Raw genomic sequence first — 10119 nt, 5'->3', positions numbered from 1 at the left:
ATAATACTATATTAAAATAATAATACTGTAGAACGGTCCCATTAAAATATCAATAGACTAGCTGCACCCCGAAAATCCATTGAACGTGGTAAGTCCGAATGTCATATTATTTGATTAATTATTTGTCTTATCTAACGTGATGGATGTATAAATTTGCATAAATTAATTTAGCGTATTAAGTTCTCTTATCATATTATGATAACCAATAGAAAATTTCCATAAATTATTTTAACATGTATAAACGTTTTGTTAAGTTATTTTACCATATGAAAACATTATGATAACATAATTATATTATATTCAGGGGGCATCTGCTGAAGTAAAATATTTGGTCGATATTTTACCCATTTCAGAGCGGGGATATAATAAACATCATGAAAATTATATATTACTATTGGTTATCATAATATGATAGAAGAACTCAATACGCTAAATTAATTTATGCAAATCTATCCATCCATCACGTTAAAGAGTATAAATGGAACGGGGTGCGCCGGGGTGCGCCGTGGTGCTCCGGGTGTGTGTGGTGTGAAATTAGCTAGAACCGGCTTTTTTATCCTACTAAAAACCATAAGAATCGAGGACAGAATTATTTCCTTTTACCACTTTTTCATAACTTAGGACAAGCAATATCAAAATAATAATAATAAAAAAAAAAAATGGTAAGGTAAGTTAAAAATCTTTGTGTCTTGGAAAGAGCAATGGTTTGGAGTTTTCTACTATCATTTCATTAATATTTAATAAAAATGAGAGATATTTATACCAGTACGATGAGTAAGGTTATTGTTAAATTGATTTAAAATATTTTAATTACCGTCTCAAAACTCAAAAGCATTGACACAATCTTAATACTGATAAAAATAGTCATTAGTAGAGTAGCTAGATGCATAGATATGTAAACAATAATACCAATCCTAGATATCAAACACAAATAACCCGACGTTGGTAATTGTTTTATCAAAAAAAAATGATTGAAAATTTGTCCACAATTAGTATGTTATATTTATATGCGCAATGCGTTTGTCATCATTTTCGATTTTTACCGCAACTCACATGGTTTTTATTACTTTTTTCACAATTAGGAAACGCCGGCGGAGTTTATATTAGACCTTTTTATCCAACCAATAATCTGGTGGTTTACAATCGCCTTCTTGAAAAACCTTCAGTTACCTGAGTGAATCACTAATCTGGACGACAGTTGGTTTGAACTCGGTTGGACTTTCGAGATTCTACCACAGCCCACAGGTAGTTTATTTCATATATTACATAATTTCAATATCGTAACCTTGCTAGTGACTTTATGTAATTCAACCACATATCGGGCATTAAATGTTAAAACTATTAGAGATACCAACTATAATCTACAAAGGCCACTGAAGGATTCGCATTTTTAACAAATATTAAGTTCAATTGGATCCATTCATTAAGCAGTATATTATTATTTAAAGTAGAAGAACTTTTTTAACAGTTGATTATAAAAATAAAACTATTAGTAAATTCTACTTTAATGAGGTTACCTCAAAGGGATCAAATAATATTTGTTTAATTTATATTATTTAGAGTTGCTAAATGGACAATTAGTAATAAAAACTATTTATGAATCGATCTGCAGCTAAAAAATAATTTGACTCATATTATTTATAATGAAAATATCAAGGTATATACTTATAGATTAAAATCAGTATAAATAACTTCCCATACAGTTGGTTATATAGGTAAGTAAGTCATCAACATGTATCTTATATAGTATATACATATATATATACCTATCTTATATCAACAGTGACTATCTTTTAATGTGAAACTAAGAATATCAAAATTTATATTATTTTGGTATTTTACTAATGTCACAACAGTTGACACCAATTCATAAGATTTCTTATGATTGTATACATCTTATGATAACCTTATATATTATACCTGATATCTTATGATATGACTCTTCGAGTCAACCTTCAGTCTGAATAAGGAATCATAAAAAACATTAAATTATTCAATTATCTGTACACCATATATTTAGGAAAAACCGCTTAAATAAACTATCCTATGGGACACTGCAGTAAAGTAAGAAAAAATCTATATTTTTTTTATATATTTTAAAATAACTTAAAATTTTTTTTGATAAAATTTTTTTTAATAAACTATTTTAATTAGAAGTAGTTATACCATAGTAGTAACCATAAGATGTTAGTTTCACATAATGTTCAATATAATAAAATACATTATACTAAAAAACCCTTTTTTATTACAGCATTGCTGATGCAGGGTAAACGTTTACGCATTACCTACCCCTATTAAATAACCCTAAATGAGCGAACTAATAGAATTAATCGGAACACTGAGCCGTATGGAGTATTAAACTATTCATATAGCTTAAATTATAGTTATTATTGATTTTATGCAATAGATTAATTATCACATATTATAATAATGTCAGTAAGTTAATAAATAAAACCAATTTAAAATTTAAAATTATTGTCCAAGTTATTTTACTGCAGATATACATCAAAATATGTAGAAATGATTCACCAATTTACCAAAGACCAAAGCTTTATTATTGTTGCTAAATATTTTCATATGTAACATTATTAAGATTCATGCAGTAAAATCAGTTGGGACTGGTAATGTATGCAACTAATGAAAAACATCTTAATTAATCGTGCAGAACTCGTTATGATTGTGATCGAAGCATTGAAACTATGATTTGTCCAACAGTGTGTTTATGTCGTTTATTGGTAAAACATTATTGAACATAAAAAGTATTCCAAAAGTTTCACATAATCAATCAATAGTTGAATATGTTAGTGATGTTAACATGGAAAAATGTGCTACTGATTTATTTTATAAAAATTACAAAAATATTATGTATAGATACATCTATCATATTTTATTTTATCGCATTTTTAAATGTGTTCGCTATAATGAAGCGACCTTGATTTATACCATAAATAATGTAAACTTTTTTTTTATTATTCAATGATTTATCAATGAGTTAAAAAATAGTTTAAATAACAATTTAACACTGATTTTTTTTATCGTGTAAATAATTTAGTTTTAGAATAGGTATACAGGAAGTATACGTACTACCTTTTATAATTTATATTTTTTATAATAATATTAAAATATCACTTTTTGTATACCTGTATAGTGTGTGCATAGTAATTAACCATCTGATTAAATAACATTACAAAAAATAAAATCGCAGTTTACAAGAACAAAATTCAGGGAAAACACCCTGATAATAATATCTTTACTTATAGACATTTTTCCAGGCATTGGATATTTTCTCTTCAGTCTTCTTGTGGTGTATATAATATGTAATACGTAGAGCCTGAATCTGATTAGGAATTTTGAGGCCTTAGGCAAAATAAAATATATGGCCTCTACTAGTTAACAGTAGCGTATCTTTGTCCCCCTCCCATGAGTTATATAAAACAAATTAATGATTACAATTTAAAATCTTGGTCACATGACCACATGAAACGTTTAAATTTATTGACCACCATTAAAAATGAACCTGGATACATCTACTGGTCAAGTATCCTAAATATAAATTTTTATAAACAAAATGACAATATTACACATTTTTTAACCTTACAGATTTATAGTTTTTATTGTATATATTTAATTATATTGAAAACAAAGTTAAATAATTATTTTTATATTATTAATTGTAAATAACTATGCATTTTTATACTTATACTACAAATTAATTTTTTTATAATACAACTTTTTTTGTTTAAAGTCAATGAATTTATCATGTCATCAAAGTTTACAGATGATGTAAAATCGATTTATATTTTTGATTCGGATGATATTGACCACAATATTACACATTTATACTGATGAGAATTAATTATATTTTTTTGTCAACATAATATTTTTTTTTATTTTATATTCTAAAAAAAAATGTTCCCATATAAAACTCCGAGGACTTTTATTAACCTCGATTATAGGAAAGTTCCCTATCTTGTCTAATGGTAAATATGTCTCAGGTAATATGTATTTAATACATTATATGTATGAAAAATAGTATATTTTTATAATTTTTTTTTTTTTTTGTAGAAGATCTTTATTAGAACTCTACACATATTTTGGAAGTATTTGATCAAACAAGCTTGATCTCAAAGAGGTACACAAAATATTAAATTAGTAAATACCTACAAAAATAGTATAATAATATAATATTAGATATTAATATTGATATAGTATGATATAGATAGATTGAAAAGTGGTTATTTTAAATGTGGCACTGTGGCACTGTGACAGTAAAACTTGTTATATTAAAAAATTATATTGTAGCATCGTGTATTTTTTGCGGTATTAAATCTGTAAGTGAAAGATTAGTTCACATAGGTAATTCCCGATTTTTTTACTGTAAGTATGTACAAATTTACTTACCTATTTTCTAAGTTTTTTTTTTTAATCTTACATAAAATCAAAATTATTTAAAAAAAAAAAGTTATTCAAAAAATAAGATTTTTTTCAACTTCATATCTATTTATATTAAGTTGTAAAACGAAAAAAATGATTGAAAATCTACAAATATTTTAACGAAGTATAAATCCATTAGGTTATTAATTATTATTTATTGGAACATTTGATGTACTTGAAAAATCGTTCTCCTTTATCAATTTTAAATAGAAAATGAATATGTTCAGGAGCATTTTAATATTTAAAAAAATATCTAATTTTGAGAATTTTAACCCTCTCATGCTAATATTTATTAATGTATAACGCATAGATATTCTATGCATAATTAATTGGTGATATTCCAAATTATGTGCGCCAAAACCAGTATAGTATTTCACTAACCTCAATATTTTATTTATAGAATGTATAGAAACACAGGATACGTGGAAGTCTAGATACCACTTTTTGACATGATGAGTATTCATTATTTAAATAATCACTAGGTAAGTGTATAATACACACTGTGTATATATTACATTTAGTCAGCAGGCTGCAGCTTTAGTAGAATTTGAATAATTATTTATTTACATCAAATTAAATAGAATATATTGTTTAATTTGAAATAAAATGTCGATTAATAAATTTCGTTTATTATAAAGATAGGTACTATAGGTACTACTTAAAGTTAAAAATGTATATAAAAACTATTACCTAATTTTAAGAAAATACATATATAATTGACAATTTTAGTGTACCTATTACTTTTTACTTAAGTCTATGTAATGTTAGTACTTAGCTAATTATTTATAGTACAAACAGTACTAAATTGTCAAAAACATGTCTGCGGGCAAATATCAAATAGTAGTGGCGTCTAATAAAACTTATTTTGAAATCTAACCGTATTATCTATCTAACATCACGTCGTCATAAATAAGTCAGTTTTGGATTTGATCGTTCATAAAAAAAACATGCAAATTTCCTGCATAAAAAACGTGTTTTTGAGTTATTGTGAGTGCTGAATATATTAATGACGTAAAACACTTTTGTTCTTTAATAATAACTAGTTAAACCACATGTTATCAATATTAGTACCTGCTCTACTATTAAGTGCACTTACTATATTATTGTAAAGAATACTTTTATTTTAAATTCGGAATACGTATTTAAATAAACGGTTGATAATGTATTCAGAATACGTATCTGAATAATTTTCAAAAAATATATTCAAAATACATTTTTTTTTCGAAAAGAGTATTTTATTATAAAATAAAAATATTAAAATACATATTCAGAATATAAATTCGAATATTTTTATTTGAATGCTTTGCAAAACTGTTGCTTACTAAATTATTATATTTTTCATCTATATTTTCCTGGTTTCTTTTGTAAAACATCCGTTTATTACATAGCCATAATTGTAGGTATTAATATTAAAAATAATAAATGTTGTCAATGTGTTTCCCGTGTGTAGTAGGTATGTAAGAATTAAATTTTAGTTGTAGGTAATAAAATTAATTAAATATATTATTATAATAAAATTTATAGAAATTAAATTAACTTACATAATTAATATATAATAATAAATCACTGATAAATATTTTGTATTTAATGTATTTATGACAAACAAAGCTCTTTATGTTGAAATTGTAAGTCATGACCAAGGTTTGAACAGGTTATAATATTCAAACTAATTAAAGATCTTGTATTAGTTGTATATTGTATTATATAATGGGTTCTATAGATAATAGATTTATAACAAGTTTTATACTTGTACAGTTGTACACTTGTCTTCACATTTACATGCGTCTTAGATATAGGTTTCCACTATTTTATAATTTATAATCATACGTCATAAACTCATAAGTTACCTATGGGCTATGACTCATAATAAATTAGGACTGATTATGAAATTGCATATTATTTTTTATAAATCTAGTTATTTAATATTAAACTAATTGAACTATAATAAAATTTGCTTTTTTTAGACTACATATGGTATTTTCAAGTTTAGAAAATATAAATCCATAACAATTGCATTAATTTAATAACATTTATGTTTTTATTACTTGTTTTACTTTTAAATAATATATTATTATTATAATTTACTATTGGATATAGCTAGTAGATACGTATAGTGGTATGTTAAATAAGATTCATCAGATATTTACTAGGATAAGTACCTACACTAAAAAAGAAAACCTAATGGTTTAGTGAGTAATTGCATACACTTATATGTTTTACGGTTATCAATTATTGTCTCATTACTATTCTTTTAATAATAAAAAATGTACAACCAAATTAGATCTATCGAACCTAATGAGTAAAATTTAATATCAAGACACTTTTTCTTCTCAGTCTAATGTATACTTTTTCAAGTATTAACTACCTACTTGACACTTTCTAAAAATGTATTTAATTGTTTTTTTTAAGTTAACAGTAATTTTTATGTTATTTGTACACTACATTAATAAAATATGAGTTTTTTTATAGCTTCCAATGTCTAAATTAATATTTATATATATATATATACATTAGTCATAGCTTAACAATTATGACAAATATTGTAGTATATAAAAATACAACTGAAAACGTAATTACATTAAGATTAAATTAAGAATCCAACAAATTGGAAAAACTTTTATAATTTAATAATAAAAGTTCTAGAAGAGGAATTTAAAACAACTTGTGGATAGAGATGATACTATTACATTTAAATAAAATAGTTTTAAACGGGGAAAGTATCAGTATGAGTTATTAATATCAATCATGTATCATGTAAGTTATTTTAAATAAATTTTATGCATGTATTCATGGGTGCCCACAGAAAATTTATCAAGGACTCATGCCATAAAATAAAGTACTATTATTGAATAGTTTCTTCAATCAAACCAAACAACCTTTTTTATCTAATCTCTATCTATTGTGCTTATTGTGAAAAATTGTTTATACAGATTGACGATTGTACAAACTAAATAAATATAACAAAAAAAGCAATTTAATGTATAAATGATATTATGTACTAAAGTCAAAATATGAATGAAATGTTTAATTAAATCAAAATAATGGTTACAATTTTCAACATTATATTATATATTTCCAGGGAAGGGCAAATGTCTCATCTTGCCCATCTTGCCCTTCCCCTCGGGCGCCTATGCGTGTATATTGTATACCTTCGTTTTAACTATATATAGTATTATAGTTGCACAGTTGCGCTTAATATAAAATATTCTTTTTACAGTTTATATTTTGTCTTAAAAATAATAAATTATACATGTGATACTCACCAGTTAGGTACCTGTATGTGAATATGTATTACAATAAAATGTATAGTCAATATTTAATAACTTAAGATTTTTTTAACAAATACATTTTATTTTACATTTTTACCACATTAACTCAAAAGCATAACAGTCCACAAAATAATATTAAGGTTTCAAATGTCGATTCTAATAACAACGGTTCGTTTTATGTACCTATATAATACTTATCCAATAATTTTAAAACAGCGTAAAAGCCTTGGACTCCATTGATATTTGTTAATACATATATTTTTATTATAACAACCATTAGTCCATTACATATATTTTTAAGAAATTAATTGGTTTACCATTTGTGATTTAATACGCTAAGCTTTGTGTTATAGGTAGTCAGGTAGAGAGTTACAGATTATACCTATACAATATTATACATTAAGTAAGTATTAGATGTACAATATATAATTAAAAATAATTAATTACAATTTAGACATTTTAAATAAACAATTCAAATTTATAAATAAAAAAATAAAAATATATAAGTGAATTTGTATGTATTATATTAAATAGTTCGTAATAATAATAATAAAACTAATAACAAGTTGTAGTTTATAAAGTAGACAATACATATTTGTAATATTAATTATAGGATTAATGATTATTACGAGTATTTTAACATTTGAAGACATCGCGCATCGATTTAATAGGTATATATTTGTTATGTTGTTTATATTAATATTGTATTTATATTTTCATTAAAATTTAATCGTTTAATTTTAGATCATCTTTATTCCCCTAAATTAATATAATACATTATCTTCATCGCAATGGTCATACAAAAAAAAAATCGTCAGTGACTAAGCAAAGTGGAAAAAATCCAGATTAAAAAAACGTATTTAACAGCGCCATGTAGTGATTAAAGCGAGTTGCGGATGCAGTTCAAAATGTTTCAGATAGATGGCAATAACGTTATCTTCTGGATGCATCGACCAAATATTATCACAGAATAAAACAATTGTATTATTTTAAATGGTGATAGGATAGGAAATCAGCTGTTTAGTGAACACTGATTTTAAACTGTAACTCAGTGTGTGCGCGAGATCTTTTGGTAGGAATATTAGAATATGAGTCTAATAGTAGTGTTTCGTAGTTTCAAGTGAGTAAAAACAAAATTATTTTATCATAATTTTAAATAAATGTAAAACTAAAATGTCGTTGAAAAGTATTAAGTTCCTTTCGTTTTAAAATGTTTGGTTATTATTTAATAATAATTAAATTATATTAATATAGAAACTGGCCACTGCCTGGAACGATAATTTAATTTGTACAATATTGACCTAAAAATTGTATTTATTGATCGGGCGTTTTCTTTCGTGTGTAATAATTCCTGATTCCTATTTAAATTTTTAATGATAATAATTAATAAGTATAAAAATGTAAAAAAAAATGTTATTATAATTTTAATTTTACATACAATTTATAATAGTATATTATATTATTATTTATTAATAATTATATTATGTTAGAATTTACAATTTACAATTTTACTTTAGTGTAGACTGTATAAAATGTGTTAAAGGGTCGTGTAATAGCTACGGGACCGCAAATTCAAAGCATCAACAAGACAACAAAGACGTGATTGCAAAAACGTTAAAATTTATAACTTATAAGTCAAAGTACGAATAGCGTAAACAGAAAATTAACTTGACGATACCGGTAAGCGAATTCAAAATAATAGAATTCAATAAGCTAGGGACTTAAATGATATTTCCTATTGGACCATTAAATGTTTTACATCGCTAGGACTCTTCATAAGTATAATATTATCTTACGCACATCAGTTATTATTATTCTATAATGTACGTAAATACTAAGTAGGTAATTACTACTTATTTTTTAAGCTAAATTCACAGAATCATAGCTATAGGTACGTCTGCCGTGTCATTTGGCCGTTTCAATTACGGTATCATTCATTAACCATGATCTTCCAGCTAGGATAAGACGAATAATCGGATAATGTAGCCGTGAAACTGGCTTTAGTTTTAAACAATGTTTTAAATGTGATGATTTAATATAGAAGCCATATAGTCTTAAAATATTATGTTTATGTACAAACAAACACTAGACGCTGTTTAATTATTTTTGAAGTTCACTAAATTATAAATATTAGATGTAGATCAAATGAGCAATATTATAATGCTAATACAATACATTGCGTACTGGCAGATTTAAAGTTAAAATAAATATAGATATTTAGAATTTCGTAAAATATTCAGAAGTAATATCGAAATGTAATAGGAAATGTAGATTAAAAGATTATATTTTTTATTATAAATTAAAATGATTTTTTTTGCAAGTTATTTTTGGTTGTACTTGAAGATAACGTGTATAAAATACGGTTTCCGTGCAGCGTCATACAAAGGAACAGCACGGAGTTATGAAGTTATGACGC

Source organism: Rhopalosiphum padi, chromosome 1 (assembly GCF_020882245.1).
Source record: "Rhopalosiphum padi isolate XX-2018 chromosome 1, ASM2088224v1, whole genome shotgun sequence".
Classification (NCBI taxonomy): Eukaryota; Metazoa; Arthropoda; class Insecta; order Hemiptera; family Aphididae; genus Rhopalosiphum; species Rhopalosiphum padi.
This window is presented reverse-complemented; position numbering follows the sequence as displayed.